This window comes from Macrobrachium nipponense, chromosome 6, assembly GCF_015104395.2.
Source record: "Macrobrachium nipponense isolate FS-2020 chromosome 6, ASM1510439v2, whole genome shotgun sequence".
NCBI lineage: Eukaryota > Metazoa > Arthropoda > Malacostraca > Decapoda > Palaemonidae > Macrobrachium > Macrobrachium nipponense.
In genome coordinates, this window is record NC_061108.1 from 29,930,454 (window position 1) to 29,947,918 (window position 17,465).

Here is a 17,465-nt window from a genome sequence, read left to right on the forward strand (position 1 = left end):
TCATTATGCCATCATTACCATCTTCGTCATCATCTTTTTTTACTTATAATATTATGAATATCGAAATGAAGAGCAAATTTTAAAGCAACATTGCTGTCAACATATAATGTAGAAAATATTTTAGGAGAGCTTTCGAAAGCTTACTTTCACTATGAAAGCAGAGCAAGCTCTCGAAAATTCAGTATTATGATTTAGTGCATTATTATTATTATTATTATTCATCTGGTTTCTTCATTAGGCACAATCAGACATCGACAGGACAGTCTGCCTATACTTTAAATGCAGAAAAAGATGAAAGCAGGCACGTGACGAGAAACAGAGTTAAAAGAAAATAAAACACTCTAGGCTACCGCCGATAACAAGACACCTACTTATTCTATAGGTCCCGGTCCCTTCTTTGGCTGACATCACGCAAACATCCTATCGGCGGTTTGCAACGCGCGAGCGAGCGAGCATGGTAGGATGGAGAGCTTCGACATATGTCGCGCTCCTCCGAACGATAGAGAATGGTTGCGGTTCGTCCGAGTACTTCGTCGCGTGGACCATGACATCTTCGACGTAATCGGACACTTGAAGGGATGATTGGAGGAAGATCTCCCGAGAGAGAGAGAGAGAGAGAGAGCCAGGGATTGATGAGAGGAGAGAGAGAGAGAGAGAGAGAGAGAGAGGGGGGGGGGGGGGGGGGGGGCGGGTGTCGATTAACAGTTAGGTCAGACAACCACTTTAATATTAATGAAATAGCTCGTCTCAAATTCAAGTAATTCGTGTTTCTTTATTACTTTTGTTACGCATAGCAAATCGTTAATACTAATTACTCTAATTACTGCAAAAATAACCATGAGCTTGTTAGAAATGACATTAGATTCTTAATTGAATGAAAATCTGAACTGCCTCCAGAAAAGCTGAATTATATTTAAGAATACGTTCCTTTGAAAAGTTGTTCTATGTTCTCCAACAGTGTTATCTAGTTTTGATATGGATCTGAGAGTAAAACTGTAGGTAAAATAACTGTTGATTTCTATTTCGAAAAAATTATTTAATAATGAGAGGAGTTTTTCGTTAAGCGAATATAACAAAATATTGATGCTACTTCTGGCATTTTGGTTCATTTTGCATGATATTCAAAAGTCAAAAGGATAGAACGTATTCTTAGCCGGACAACTTTTTACGATATTTAGTAAAATAAAAAAAAAAAATTCAGCTATTCCCACGAACTTTATAGCATTTCTGCAAGAGACAGGGAGTGAAAGTCTTTTAGGTCTACAGCTACGATCGTTTAGACCTCTTTCCTGAGGTAAGATGTTCGGCGAAGCGGTCTTGGAGCGATTTCGCTGACTAATCAAACCCTCTACGAATCTTTCACTCAGTGAAGAAAGAATCTGCTATGTAGCATTTTATGGAATTTTTAATGACAACGGATAAGTGATCCAACTTTTTATGACCAGATTATGTAGAGGGCGTTCAAGAATTCACAAGCAAATGTAAATGTAGACACTTTGGTTACTGAAACTGAATGCGGAAAAATTTTTTGATTGTGAATGTGTAGGAAACGAAGTGAAGGGTTAAAGCTTCAATATTTAAAGAAAATTACCAAAATCCTTTAGAAAATTCCTACACCAGGCAATAAACGGGTGTCATTTAAGGATACTCGTTAATCCTTCCAAACAGCTCAAAAATAGTAAAATAGTTGTTTAATCACAATTATCCATTAGTTTCCTACTATATGAGAAGTCAAAGTAGTCAGCCTAAAAGTTTCACACCCTACTACGTAGTTTGCATTTAACAGTTGGTAACTTACATACAACTGATATTTAAATGAAATACAAGGCAGAAAAAAAAGGCAAAGAAGAAGAAAATCAGAAGAAATTATCATAAGAGTTTTAAATAGAATTACTTACGCGCACGGACACATACATATATATAATCTATATATATATATATATATATATATATATATAGAGATAATATATATAATAATATATAATATATATATATAATAGAGAGAGAGAGAGAGAGAGAGGAGAGAGAGAGAGAGATTCAGCTGTCCACCAGCCTTCAACAGTGATAAGTAAGTCTTCTCTCTCTCTCTCTCTCTCTCTCTCTCTCTCTCTCTCTCTCTTTACTTTCACTGGCTGTTACGCTCTGGTAAGACCACTAAATATATATCTCCATCTCTCGATGGTCGTTAGTACGTGATGGTCAGAGCCCAGAATCGATGTCTTATGATAGTGGGGAATAATGGTGACGAGGAGATAGTGCGGTGAAGGTATGAATGATGAAGAGATGGAATGGGTAGCAATAATGATATGACAGTGAAGAAATAATAGTAATAATAACAGTTTCAGCTAGACAACTCCCGGATGGCTATAGAAAGTAACACGAAATATCCAATTGCTTCTGTATCATGATTAAGGGCACCGAGGAAAACACTTCCAGTTGTTATTTCTCTTTCATATTGAATGAGGAAATAATACAAAACTGTCCAATGTGGAAGCTGGAGTAGTAATGAAGAAAAGAATAAGTAATCATTTATCAGTTAAAGAACGATATGAACAAGGAACATTAGTATATCACTGTTTCAAAAGAGGAGATCAAGAAAACTCTTAAAAGTTTGCACCTAGGGTGCTTCATAGTGGGCAAGAAAAATTCGAGGGAGAAAAAAATCATCAAAACAATGAGGATAATTATGAGAATGAAACAAATGAAAATAAACAGCCAATTTATTATTGTACTCTTGCTCACTCTCTGGCACCTTGAGGTGCCGGAGTATAAGTGGACAACTCACAGACCGAGGGTCCCTTTCCGATTCTCGAACCCGACTAGGAGGGACGAAAGGGCGCGTTCCCTCCCTAAATTCTAGTATGACTCTGTTGACCCGTTGGGTTAGTTGACTGTAGTTGGTCGCAACTAGGGTTGAGAGAGAGAGAGAGAGAGAGAGAGAGAGAGAGAGAGAGAGAGAGAGAGAGAGAGAGAGAACAGGAGGTGTGAGTGTTCATTGCCCCGTCAAATTTTACACCATGAAGACGAGAGGCTTCGACAAGGTAATCCTCATTCCACAGGGTTGAACCATTAAGGGACTCTCTCTCTCTCTCTCTCTTTTCGTATCCTCCTGGGTTCATATAAAACAGGGAAGCCAGCAAAACTTCAAAAACCTAGAATTACTGTCAGGTTCTGTCGCTTCCACTGACATGATCTATGCAGCGAACGACACCAGAAATAACGCGGGGCGCGTGCTCACTTGGTGGCCTTTCCGGGTCCTCCTCCGCCTCCTCTCATCTGACTCCTGTTTTTGTGTTCTGTGTAATATACATTGAATAGCGTTGTTCTTTCCTACTTTTTCCTTTGATTTTTCGGATTTTTCTATCGTTCTTTCCGTTCTTTATACGAGCAAATTTAATGCATCTTGGTGTTTGTTAATATTATCCACGCCACTTTATGTTTGAGCCTGTCACTTTCCGTTCAACTGTTGGGTAGTTTTTCTTTTTATAGATTTTAAGTTTTTTCTACATGTTCATACCGGGAAAAAACATTTGCAGTTTCGGAATCATTCACATTATATGTTTTTTTTTTTTTACTTATACATTCACGTTTTCTGTTTTGCGTCAAAGAACCTGATTCGTGTCTTGTTTTTTTGTTATTCTTTCATTAATAAATCGAATTTTGCAGCAGGTTATTCACAATATCGAGGCACACTGCAGACACTTTAAGGCCCCCTATAAAGGAGAAACATTAAACATCATTGACTTAGTGTTTTTTTTTTTTCAGAGTTATACTGGACGTTTTCTACTGCAGAAGTTTCGTCACTTTGTTTAGGATTTTTCATTTCATTCTCTGATCCTTTTTTCACAAATTGTCACTGTAAAATGTGGAAGCTTTTTCTGCGAGTAAATAATCTGTAAAGACTTGTTTCACATGAATAATGAATCATTTTAAGTAATATATCTGCGATCAACGAGTATGAAGGTTCCATTCTTATTCGCTGGAAGCCTGCGTGTCAACAGTGCATCCGATTTCTGAATGACAGGCTGCCAATACACGATAATATAATCTTCGGACTCACTGACCTTGAGTATGTTACTGATACTACTACTGGACTACTGCTACTACTACAACTACTAACAATAGTCATGATAAGAGTCATATCTATCCAAAAATGCAGTTCTGACCCATTCAAATGTGGAAAGATAAACTGTCGGAGCAGCAACCTGATATCATAATTAGCATATTTAAACGTCACATCGAAGAGCAAGAAAAATAAGTCTACTGAATAATAAATCATGTCGAAATAAACAAATATAAAACTAAACTTTTGAAATATGTGAGGTCGTTAGTACTGTGTTTTATTCCATAAACGTAATTATCATGTAAAAAGCCAAAGAGTCATGAACTACTATACCCAGGTTAACAGAGTAAACTAATATTGAAATAGTTAAAAATGACAAATATTAGACAAAATGGTTATACGGCAAATGAAGGAGTGCTAAACAAGAATGAAAAGAAATTACTCCTTTTAAAGGCAGTAAAATAATACAGAACGGATCTGGTCTACATGCATTCGAATTACCCGCAAAAGAAAGATATAAATCTGAGCCGAACCTCTCCAGTTACACCTTGGGTCAGGGTCAGAAAAAGTAAGACATCTTTCGACAAGTCTGAAAGATGTTAATAACCCGTTGACACTAAGCGCATTAAGTATCCCTAAGGACAATTTGTTCCCCATAAAATATATGGGAAGAGCCGTGACAACGTCATAAGGGAGCCATTGTTGCGATAATGATATGGCAATTATACCTGACTGATAAGGGGAAATTTCAATGACTTATAGCGAAGTAGACTCGGCGGGGTTTCAACTATCCCGTTTTTGCCGCCATTTTTTCTCCCTTTTTGGCGGGAAACTCAATGATTATGTAACTCATCTTCCCATCCAGCAAGAGATTAATTTTCTCGTAAACGCTTTTTCTTCTTCTTCTTCTTCTTCTTTGAATGTTTATGGCGAGAAAGGAACGGAAATGACCAAATAATGACCTGATCTAATTGTCTAAATTGTACAGAGGGTGAAATGCCAATGTAACATTTTGCAATTACTCTGCAAGTCTGTCCTCCTGTAAGATACGATTCAATATCCCTTTCAACTCTGCATATTTTGAGACCATTCTCTCTCTCTCTCTCTCTCTCTCTCTCTCTCTCTCTCTCTCTCTCTCTTCTATATATATATATATATAATATATATATATATATATATATATATAAATTATACATATATAATTATATATATAAATATATAGAGAGAGAGAGAGAGAGATTGAGAGAGAAGAGAGAGAGAGAGTGCATGTATATGTATATAGATATTTAGATATATATACATATACATTTGTTAAGTATATCTTAGTTTAACCAGAGCACTTAGCTGATTAACAGCTCTCCTCGGGCTGGCTCGAAGGGATTAGGAGTTTTTCTATGTTGCTAGGAACCAATTGGTTACTAAGCAACGGGACCTGCAGGTTATTGTGACATCCAAACCGCATTATATCGAAAAATGTATTTCTAATCACCAGAAATAAATTCCTCTGGTTCCACAGTGGCAGAACTAAGAGCGAAATCGGACTAATAAATCGGTAGGCAAGCACGTAACACACTCGTCCAATGAGGAACTAGACATACATTTATATATATACATGTATGTAAATATATAAAGATAGAGTATATATACATTAAATGTATGTAAATGTATAAATATAGATTATATTACATAGAGATATTCTATATGTATACAATACATCCATATATGTGTATATCATACATATCTAAATGTCTATATATATATAGATATATATATACTATATATATATAATATATACACACACACACACCACACACACACCACACACACACACGTATAATCAAAAGCCATTTTCCTCTTTAGAGGTAGTGCCGCCAGAAGAGAAAAGCCATTCTTTTCTTACGAAGTCTAGAAATAAGGTTGCTAATCCCTTGCCCAATTCCTCCACAGCCCATCCCTCCCCAACCCCGGATAGCGTTGATATCCATTTATAGCTTGATTACCTCGGTGGACATCAGGTCGGAACTGAACCTCGACTTTCATTCGACCAATCATACAAAGAGCTAATGACACTTAAAGCGAAAAAATGAAGGTAGAATAAAAATAAACAACTTATAAATACAGAAACAGTACATTCCCGTAAAAGTTTCCAGCTTTTAAATCTTTGAAAGATGTGAAAACCTCAAAATAACTACTTATGGCATTGAGAGCTAAGACTTCATTTCTGATGTTTGAACGATGAAGAGGCCGAGAAAGGCATAATTCCTCAAAATCAGGCTGCTGCATCCTCACTGAAAGTGGTAGAATCGGTAGAGTTCCGCTTCCGGTTCAATTTTCAATACAGAGTGTCTTGAACGAGTCGAGAACTGACTGGAATCAAGCAGCGCTGACCCGCCATTAACGACTCCCGTACATCACACGCCGGTTCTTTACGACCTCGACCAATTATTCAGATTATTACCGTTCATCTTTGAGATGTACTACATACAGCGTATGGTATTCAGATGGATCGACAATGAACAGATGTTATGCAAACGCGAAGAGGCGCAGACTGTCTGGCTACCAGCAGTCCATCTATCACTGTTTTTCTGCTTATGGCGACTCCTCTCTTCGGAATTAAGGATCGAAAGCGAAAATTTTCTCCATGAAATTCTTGTAGCCATTGCAACTGTTACCACACAGCTAACAATGACCCTGGTTAATAATACTAGCTGTATAATCTTATACAAATTTTCAGTTGTTTTGTCTTTCGTAACATCTTTGGAACAGTAATAAAAATGACAATTATCATAATGATAATATTCCATATAAGATTCCTATTCTCCTCTTATTCCTTCCATGTTTCAACAATTACTGCTGTTGCTAATGGTTGCTGCCACCTAGTACCACAGGTTATGTTCACATGAGTCCTCTCTTATTGGTTTTATTTCTCTCTTCCTCAGTAACTACTATTTTCAAATATTCTTACCATTACCGGAGCTAAAGCTCCTTATCAGTCCCAGCTCTACCACTTCATGCAGATTCTTTCCTCCTACCCGTCAGTCCTTCTAGCTTTTGAATAAGAAGCAGAACTAAAGACCTGAAGTTCCGGCCTTCCACCCAACACTTGAGATAGAAACATGGCATTAAGCTGATGGAGAAATGAAGATAATCGTGACTCAAAGAGCTAGGTAAAGGGGAATGCTTCTCCTACAAAAGTCGACACGAATATGGTCATCTAAGGAAAGGTCCAGCCCTCGGATTTCATGGAAATTTAGTGGAATAAATATACCAATCATTGGTCTCGCACTGATAACGAATAATAAAGGCGATGTGTCGGAGGAGGACGAGTTTTCGATGATTTTCAGAAGTCCCACGAGAGTTCACATGTTCATGCCGGTCTAAAGACTAGATAAAAGACTTGCAGGTCTAAAGAGTTGATAACAGAGGAAGTGTCGGTCTAAAAATAGATAAACGACTTGTCGGTCGAGAGACTAGATGAAAGACTTGTTGGTCTAAAGACTAGATCTGCAGTAAATAAAAGAGGAAGTTTCGGTCTAACGAGTAGATACAAGAGGAAGTGTCGGTCTAAAGACTAAATGAAGGAGGTGTCGGTCTAAACATTACGTAAAAGGGGAGATGCAGGTCTACAGACGAGATAAAGGAAGAGGTGCCGATCTAAAGACTAAATAAAGATGGAAGTGCCGGTCTAAGCTAGATAAAAGCGAGTTGCCGGTCTACAGACTAGATAAAGGCGGAGGTGCCGGTCTAGAGACTAGATAAAAGGGAGTTGCCGGTCTACAGACTACATAAAGGAGGAGGAGCCAGTCTAAAGACTAGATAAAAGCGAGTTGCTGGTCTACAGACTAGATAAGGGAGTAGGTGCCGATCTAAAGACTAGATCAAAGGGAGTTGCCGGTCTACAGACTAGATAAAGGAGGAGCCAGTCTAAAGACTAGATCTAAAGACTAGATAAAGGAGGAGGAGCCAGTCTAAAGACTAGATAGAAGCGAGTTGCTGGTCTACAGACTAGATAAAGGAGGAGGAGCCAGTCTAAAGACAAGATAAAAGAGAGTTGCCGGTCTACAGACTAGATAAAAGGGAGTTGCTGGTCTACAGACTAGACAAATGAGGAGGTGCCGGTCTAAAGACTCGATAAAAAAGAGGAGGTTCCGGTCTAAACTAGATAAAAAAAAAAAAAAAAAAAAGAGGAGGAATTGCCGGTGAAATGACTAGATAAAAGAGGAAGCGCCAGTTTAGAGACTAGGGAAAAGGGGTCTGGGCTTTTGGCAACCACCCAAGACTTGAAGAAAAAGCAGTGACTGAAACTTGTCACCAATGCCAGCTGGTTGGAGCGAGTGGCGATGGGTCATATGGAGGCCAGGAAACCGATTGCATAAGTATCAGGAGCTGATAGAATTCGGAAATAAGTAGTTTCACTTCGAGAATGTGAGGTTCGAAGACCACGTCTGATGGGACACCCTTTTATAACTTTAATTTATCGTCAATCGATCTCCATTAATGTTCATTTCATGAAGAATTACTCAGAGATGAATTTACAAAAGCGATGAAAATAAATATAACTAATTAGTAAATTATGCATAATACAGTTATGAGATGCTGAGGACATAAAGATGAACGTACAAGAATAACCAGAATACATAAACGTAAAGTAAATATAAACTTAAATAACCGAAAAAGGAATATTTGATATCTAACGAATATACACCAGTAAACAACGAATAAGAATCACACGGAAGGCTTTAAAATGGTTAACGTTCAATAAAGGATCTATTTCATAAATGTAGCGTTTCTCCTTGCACAACCAAAATACAGATGGATAAATGAATGAAACGCAAAACTTAGCTGTTGAATAAAGAATTATTGCGAAACAAAAAGACAGGATTTTTTTTTAGCTATATATATATATATATATATATATATATATATATATATATATATATATATATATATATATATATATATATTTGAAAACAGAAATTCTTTATTCAACAGCCTTCCGTGATTCTTATTCGTTGTTTACTATAAATATTCGTTAGATATCAAGTATTCCTTTTCCGGTTATTTAAGTTTATATTTATTTTACGTTTATGTCTGGTTATATATATATATATATATATATATATATATATATTATATATATATATATAATATATATATTACAAATATCTTTCAAAGTCAATAATTCATGAATCGATTATGCCTTTCAAACATTCCATGTCTCTCACCACTCGAAGCGACCGCCGCAAAATTGAAAACTAAAGGGATCTTTTTCAGAACATATCTTACCTCAGGGACATCGGAATAGATTACGCATCTGACCTGCCCTCGGGCTGGGAAAATGCAACCGACCTCCCACCCCACTACTGCCCGCCCCCTCCTCCGGGCCACCGTCCCATTTTTCTTGCATGACGCGACGGATCTGTGCGAACCCCCATCAATTTATCGCGGCTTTTACCTAACGCCCGACGAAGGATGCATAAATTCACAAATGACGTCGGATTACCGAAGACGTGTCATCGACGAGTTTCAGTGGTATCTGGGCCTCGCAGAAGGTCGGTGGGTAACAGCGGAACTTTTTGGCTGTGTAACTCATCGTTGCCAACAGACCTCCTCCTCACCTGTTTTACCCATCTACCAACTTGCTCCAACCACTTCCTTGAACCACGTGTCTCTTTCCCCACCAAGAACTTGCCATCATACCCACTTGTTGGCCAACCCGTATCTATGTGCCAACAAGAACCCCTACAATAAGTTTCCCCCCACATTTTCTGTACTAATGTCCAAACCTACTTACCTACATGCCCACCCATCACTATATAGTGACCTATGTCTTCTACCCATGCCCACATAACAGATTCGCCTCCCTGGTCCCCAATCCTACCCAACCACCTGTTCCCCGTACTTCCCCAAACTAGCGCTGTACCTTCTAACAACCTACCATCTCCAGCCATTTGCCCATCTATTTCAATTCCTACTCATCCCCTCCGTTACCTCCTTCCTGTTTATATAATTCGACTTGATCACACAAATGCAGGTGATGAATAGACAATAATCTGTTAGTAGCTCTTCAGCTTGTGAATTTTCATTCTTTTAGCGATGGTTTTCTAAATTCTGTAGGGAAGTCCAAAATACTCTTTGAACCAAGGCGGATAACTTTGTAGTCGAAGTCAAGGAGGAATAGAAAATACAAAAATTGTTTTCAGATAATTTTACACTTATAGCTGAACAAAAGAATTCAAGAATGTTTAATATCTTCTTGGCTACGATCTATTTAACAGATCTTAACATAACACGAGCTCCTAAATTTTGGGCCGCTCTTTGTTTGCCACCTTTACGTAATTAAACTCGCTTTATTCTATCTAGGTTACTCAAATTAATTTCATTGACAGTTACTCAACGTTAAGAGACAACTACGCTAATAATTTAAATATGCAACTTCTCATTCTACTTGAAAAGCAGTTTAAAATTAATGGATATGTAAACCGGTATGATAAAAGGCATAATATTTCTTTAAATTACTAAAGATGAAAAACACCGATGCTATAAAGAATTAATTAAAATTAAACACATTAAAATTCATGAAAATCGTTATTTTGAAGACCAGCCCGAGTCTTTAAATAAATAAACGAATAAATAAAAAATGAACAAATAAGCAATAAGTATATAGATAAATAAAAGTAACTCCGTTTACATGATCAAATAACATGCACATGTGGACCTTTTCCTCAGCCAACCCTCCCACACATCCACAATAAATAAGCAATTGCATCAGTGTTCCAGAAAGAGTCAAGGTCAACAGTATCAGTGTGGCAGCTGCCCCTGAGCCACTGCATAAAGAAGAAAAATAAAAATAAACGAGAATATCCATCGAGTTCGCGACCACAGAACAAGTGGACAGTGAGCAAGAGCCGACCGCAAAATTTATCCAAATAATGCTCATCTTTGCTTGAAAGACAAAATTCAGCAGCTTGTGTGGGAGACACAAGGGACGGGGTTGAAGATCGGTTATCATAATTTGTTTGATAGGAAGATATTTTTCAGTCTTGGGAGCGATGAGGAAAGTTTCTGTGCAAAACAGAGACGGGAATTCCTGAGCGAACACAAACGCAGGCTGAGGAGGAAGTAGAGAGGGAGGTTCTGGGTGGATTAGAAAGGAAGGCTTTAGAAGTAGAGAAGTTTCTGGAGGGAGTAGAAAGACGGGTTTTGGAAGGTGTAGAAAAGAATATTCTGAAAGGAGCAGAGAGGGATGTCCTGGAAAACAATGGAGGAAAGAGGTTCCCAAAGAGTAGAGAATGAGGTTTTGAAAAGAGTGAAAAGAGCAGTTAGAGGGAGCACACAGCAAGAGTGGCAGTAAAATGAGTAACGAGGGAAAGGAGAGCGAGTTGGGTAAACAAGGAACAGGTGGATAGGTTGGAGTGGCGGTCACGTTTTTTGAGCATAGGACACAGGTGGGTATGAAATATGAAGTTGGGGAGGTTCTCAAAGAACAGATGAAAAATTGTGGGGGTGGGGGGAACACACACAGACACACTCTCTCCTTTCAGAATCTTCTCCTCTCCTTCTAAAACATTCCTTTCTAAGTCACCCAGAACGTCCCTCTCTACTGCATCCTAAGCCTCCATTTGTATTCTCTGTTGATACTGTTAATACAACTACTACCAGTAACAAAACTAACATACAGCAAGCGGATTTTTTTTAGAGTCATTCACCGTAACGCTATTTTCCCGCAAGCTTTGAACTGTATACAGCTAAATGTTAATTTAAAAGCTAAAATACATTTTAGAAACTGTATATAGTACATTCCTTTGGCATTAAAAAAAACAGCAAAATTAATGTTAATTTTTTAAACATAAAAAGCAATGCCTCTTGGATAATACCATGTCATCGCATTAGAAGAAAAAAAACCGACATGCGCATTGTCACTCTCACTACGTTTGCAATTATAAAGGCGCCGATGACAAAAATAATGGTAACAATTTGGAGACCCATTAAGCATGCGATCCATTATTGCGCACAATAAATCCTCTACGACAGAAGCGATTTTGGTTAAGTCACTTTGCGAGCATCATCCCAAGCCCTCAATTGTGGTTGACATATCTGAAGAATTCATTGGCTCCGTCAACCATTTTTTTCCTTTTGTTTTTAGTTATTCTTTTTCTGCCAGCGTCTTTAGGCATGTAGTATGTATGCACATGCAGTATTGTGCGAATGAGAATCACAGGTCAGTGTGTGTTCTTCAGAGCGGTGGACCAAGACAATGAAATTTATTAACTTATAAAAAGATAAAAATTGGAAATATTTTCTGTCTGGGTCTGTCACATTTCACCTCTTTCTCTAGATCATATCTGAAATATTAAAAAGGGTTAATTTACCTACAACTGCTTAAGCAAGTAGTCACCATACATTTTCTATAAGGTTTAAATTTGTTCATAAAAAATTTGACCGGTATAGTAACCAGTTAACAGACACAAAAACAGACCAAACCCATAAATATTCGTACCAAAAATCTGCAGGCTTAAGAAGTTGGTGGTATTTTAGAATTTCCGTTATAGAAACATTTGAACATTGAACATTAAGAGTAACAACAATAGTTGAATGCAGCTGTTGACCAAAGCTGACAAAATTAAATAAATGGACAAATATCAATAACACCATGTGCCGCAAATTCAAACAGAATATGGAGACTATCAATCGCAACATAAGAGAATGCCCAGGATGAACTAAAAATGAATGCAAGAGAAGATAGGATACAGTCGCCAAGGCCTTGCACTGGTAGATCTGCAGAGAAAATGGACTATTGCGTACAGAAGAGTGGCATAATCATATACCGGAAAAAATTCTAGAAAAAAAAGAAGAAAAATGATAAATATAAAAAGAATAAAGGTACTCTGGGACGACAATGTATGGACTTAGTACTTCAATATGCTGCAAAACCAATCTTAATCTTGGTAAATAAAGAAATTAATCAAGTATTCTATAGAAGTAACCGTGCCATGGGCAAAAAAAAAAAAAAAAAAAAAAAAAAAAAAAAAAACATTTGGAGACGGCAATAAAGAGATAGCGGGAATATGAAGTGGAAGTAGTAACTATCTTCCTGGGAGCAGTAGGAGTAATCCCAAAAAGACTTCAGGAGTAATCTGGAAAGGATTGAATGGATGAACTTCAAACCAGACTTGTTCCAGAAAAAGTGTACTGATGACCATAAAAAGGATTATTAAAGATATTCTTTAAGAATAATGGAATACTAAGAAAGCAGACTAGGCGGGATGAGATCCCAACAAGGATATAAGCAATCTAGGAAATTGCGAGGAAAATAATAATGAATCAATATCGCGTCTTTGCCCGGATATGAGATAGTTCCAGTAGCGTTGTCGTATGAATCAAGATATATCTGAGATTTTGCATGCGAGTTCATTTATCTTACGTTTGCTTAAGCAAATGTGGCCATCCTACATTTCCCATAATTAAGGTTCAAATTTCAGGATAAAAAATACTACATAATAAACACCAAAATATACTAAATGACAATAAAACTTGCGTATAATATTCAACAAAAGGCCTCTCCATGAACATGAACAACAACAACACCAACCATCTGGCAGACACAAATCATTAAAAATAAATAAATAAATACTCGCGGCAGCAATTCCAGCAAACACACAAACTCGGCAGCAAATAAGCGGGTTGACACAGAATCGGGAAAGGGTGATTTATCGCCGATCTGAAATTGCCTCAGCAGACAGTTTTCCTTCCGAGTGAGCACCAAAAGACGTTTCGTGGAACATAACAGCAGTAGATTAGGACACATTATCCTACGACCTGGGGAAAGGTCTCTTGCCTGTTACTCTTTGTTTGAGAGTTTAATGAACAGCGTTAGTCTCTGGCACAAAAGCAGCTTCACAAACATTAGAATCTTGCCAATGCATCTTCGTATATTTTTAGTTTTCTCTAAAGAAAACCATTGTGCCGGCTTTGTCTGTCCGTCCTCACTTTTTCTGCCGCCCTCATATCTTGAAAACTACAGAAGTTAGACGGCTGCACATTGGTATGTTGATCATCCACCATCCAATTATCAAACATACCAAATTGGAGCTCTCTAGCCTTGGTAGTTTTTATTTTATTTAGTTAAAGTTAGCCATAGTCCTGGTTATTTTCATGGACCGCAGCTTATACAGCATTATACCAAGACCACCGGTGACCTAGATTACAAGATGTACAGAAAACTCGATTGCGCAGAAGAAATTTCGGCGCTTTTTTTACTTGTTTTAATAAACAATGATACTGGAAGATATATATTTGTGTACCGACAAATAATGAGTAAGAATAAGTTTCATAAAACAAATAAAGTTAAAGTATCCTTCTCGGTGACGGGAGGCACAATTTTTAAGAACTTGGGGAACATGAAAGAGGAGGAAAAAAACTTATGACATCGTTTGCTTTAAGAAAAACTGAGAAAATACGCCTCTTCAGTACTTGGAGGAAAGCCAGAAGAGTAGACGCCATATTCTTCAAAAGCTGATAAGCAATAACACTAGAATAGATCTGTAATTATCTGTATACCATCAAGACCACCACAGCCTTCATTCCTCATGCCGAAGGATGAGACTAACAAAATCGAGTTTAGTTCTTTAGAGATGAATTCCATACTAGTCTTGTTTGGTTTCCTTAAGCACAATCGTTATGCCATTGTAGAAGAAAAAACTATAAGAGAGGCCCAATCTGAGAGGAATAACAGAAAATGAATAGAAAAGAAAAGAGGAGGGAATAGCACTGGAGGAAGATATAAACCGAATTCCTGAAAGACACAAATGCAGACGAAACCACGGCTTGGCAGTGCATGGAAGGAAACAACTGCCAAATCAGCAATAAGAGGATCGCTGATTTCACGGGATATAAGTAAGAAGTGGAGGGCTGACGGGCGTTACGGGCTGCCTGAGAGGAGGATGGATTCTCTCCTTCACTAGTATATTTCTGCTTAAGTGGCAACTTCTAACTTCAATAATATAATAAGATGACTACAGCAGCCTAATCTTTAAACAAAAGACGAGCAAATGAATCATGGTCATTCTTTTTCCTTGTTGTCACGGAAATATTCTTGTTACGGTTAGGTCGCGATATTTTGCTATACAGCAACCGTTTTACTCAGACGAACGAGGAGCGAAGGGGATATATTAAACCGCCCCCCCCCTCCACCCCAACCCCCCACACTTGTCACTCAAATTTTCCCCCCTTCTCCCTTTCTTCGGCTACTAACCCTCCACCCTCCCACTTCCCCCGAGCACCCTCCATCCCCGCTTCTCTCCGTGCCTGCCATCCGTTCGTCGCTTGCGACAATCATGGCATTTTCATATGAGTGATGGCACGACGTCTGATGGCGGGGGATGGAGAGATTGTCGTGAAGGATATCTCCTCTCCCACCCCCCACCCCCGCTTCCTCAGTAGTCCCAACCTCTCCTTCAAACCCTGCCGCACCCCCTACAGACCAGCGGCCCCTTCCATCCCTCACCCCTTTTTTAAGTCGTAAATTTAAAGCAAATTCATTATAAAATTTTTATCCTCACAGGAACAGGGTTGTGACATGGATCTTATTTGTTCAATAGGAGATGATAGTCATTGTGTCTCGTAGCGCCCTTGATTTACGGGAGTCGTCAGGGTAACATTTACCGGCGAAATTCCGTCTAGGTGTCCCTCGCAGATCACTCACACACTCAAACACACGAGTACGTATTCTCATACGCATGAATATATGTATATATTTAGTATATACACATATATCGTACTGTAGTAACTACATTGGCAAAGGTGACGATACTAATAGAATATACACATACACAAATATATGGACAGATATATATATATATATATATATATATAAATATATATATATGATATATATAATATATATATATATATATAATATATGTATATATATATATATATACATATATATATATGTAAGACATAGGGTTTTGATTAATATATTGTTCGTGCATTCTCTGTAACCTGTGGAATGTGGAGGACAGTGCAGAGTAACGACCTGAGAGTAGCTGATGAATGAGTTTCTAGGGGATGGCGTGAGATAAAAGTGCTTAGTTCGTCGAGTCAATGTACGACAGTTTATGAACTCTTCCCAAAGTGCCTTTGTGAAACTAGATGCAGCTAGAACCGCGAGGCGCTAGCGAACTGTGTGTTCGTATGTGCGTGTGCACCTCTTTCTGTTAAAAGCGTTCATACCCAAGCCTATGAGAGGGATTTTGACAGAGGGCTTCGAGTCATAGGCAAAGATGCCGTGGCATTCGCCGGGGGAGTTTTTTGACATAGTGTTTAGTGCCCGGTTGGGAATGGGTAAGTGTTACCTTTACTTTAGCCAAAGGGGTGGCTTGTTTGATATCTTGTAAGATGTTCCATTTTATTAACTTTGTCTTTAAACTTGTGTGTGTACTTACCAGAATGTGTTCTGTATCTTTGGCAGATGGTTCTGGATTTCTGTGGGACAGAGTTCCCAGGGAAAGGTGTGACCTTTTGGGTGACTTGACAATGAGTAGTTTTAAGTTAGTCTGTGAGACTGGATTACTTAGTTAACCGACTTAGTTGTTACTGTAAATAAACGTTATGTTATGATGCAACTCTCTCATTTTCATTACCTGTTAGAATGGAGAGAAAGAGGTGGAGAGAGAGAGAGAGAGAGAGAGAGAGAGAGAGAGAGAGAGAGAGAGCCTGTGTGTATAAAGGAGTTATGGGGTCTGCCTTCCGTTTCGTGTCCACGCTTACCGTATGAAATACATGGCGGTTTTTCCATGTAATAGTGGTGGCATGGAGGGATAATTCCCCCATATTAATAGTGGTGGCAGACGGTTAAAAAGGGGATATAGAAAGTCTTCTTTCTTTTTTTATGCCTAGGAACGCCAATGTAGAGATGGTTGGCCAGTTAGAAAAAGGGGTAGAGAAAATATCCGTCCGTGGGATGGGGGGATGAGGAAAGATTTTCTATTAGGGTCATCAAATTTGCCCGTACCGAGCTTCTTCAGGGTGGGAGTCGTGAGACAAGCAACTCAGTCTAGTTTGTAAGTGAGGTTGCTTGTAGGTGGTCAATCTCACCGGGTCGCGTTTCTTGTATTGTGGCCGACGAGATTTACGCGTTTTTACGAAGAATTTCGAGTTCCTTTTGCTCCCATTATGGAGTGGTGAGTGTTAAAGAACTATTGTTTATCAAAAAGGAGTGGGTTTTTGTTTAAATATTTCAGGGTTTTATGGGATTGGTTCAGAGGTCAAACAATTTTTTCTTTCCCCACCATAGTGAAGTGTTTTCTTTTTTATTGGCACGTGTTTATAATAGACGTATGCATTCGTCTTTGTTTAAAACATAGGAGTGTATTTTTCTATGCATGGGAACTGTGCTTAT

The 17,465-nt window shown here is 38.2% G+C and overlaps 1 protein-coding gene and 1 long non-coding RNA gene across 6 annotated transcripts in view; one reads left to right on the forward strand and one right to left on the reverse strand.

The window, feature by feature from the left end:
* LOC135216727 (runt-related transcription factor 1-like) overlaps positions 1-17,465 on the reverse strand; it is a 332,240-nt gene that overhangs the window by 54,931 nt on the left and 259,844 nt on the right. The gene's annotated exons all lie outside the window — the stretch shown is intronic.
* On the forward strand, positions 16,053-16,684 carry LOC135216269 (uncharacterized). Its single transcript, XR_010314844.1, has 2 exons — positions 16,053-16,408; positions 16,536-16,684. It is a non-coding gene; the product is annotated as an uncharacterized LOC135216269 (long non-coding RNA).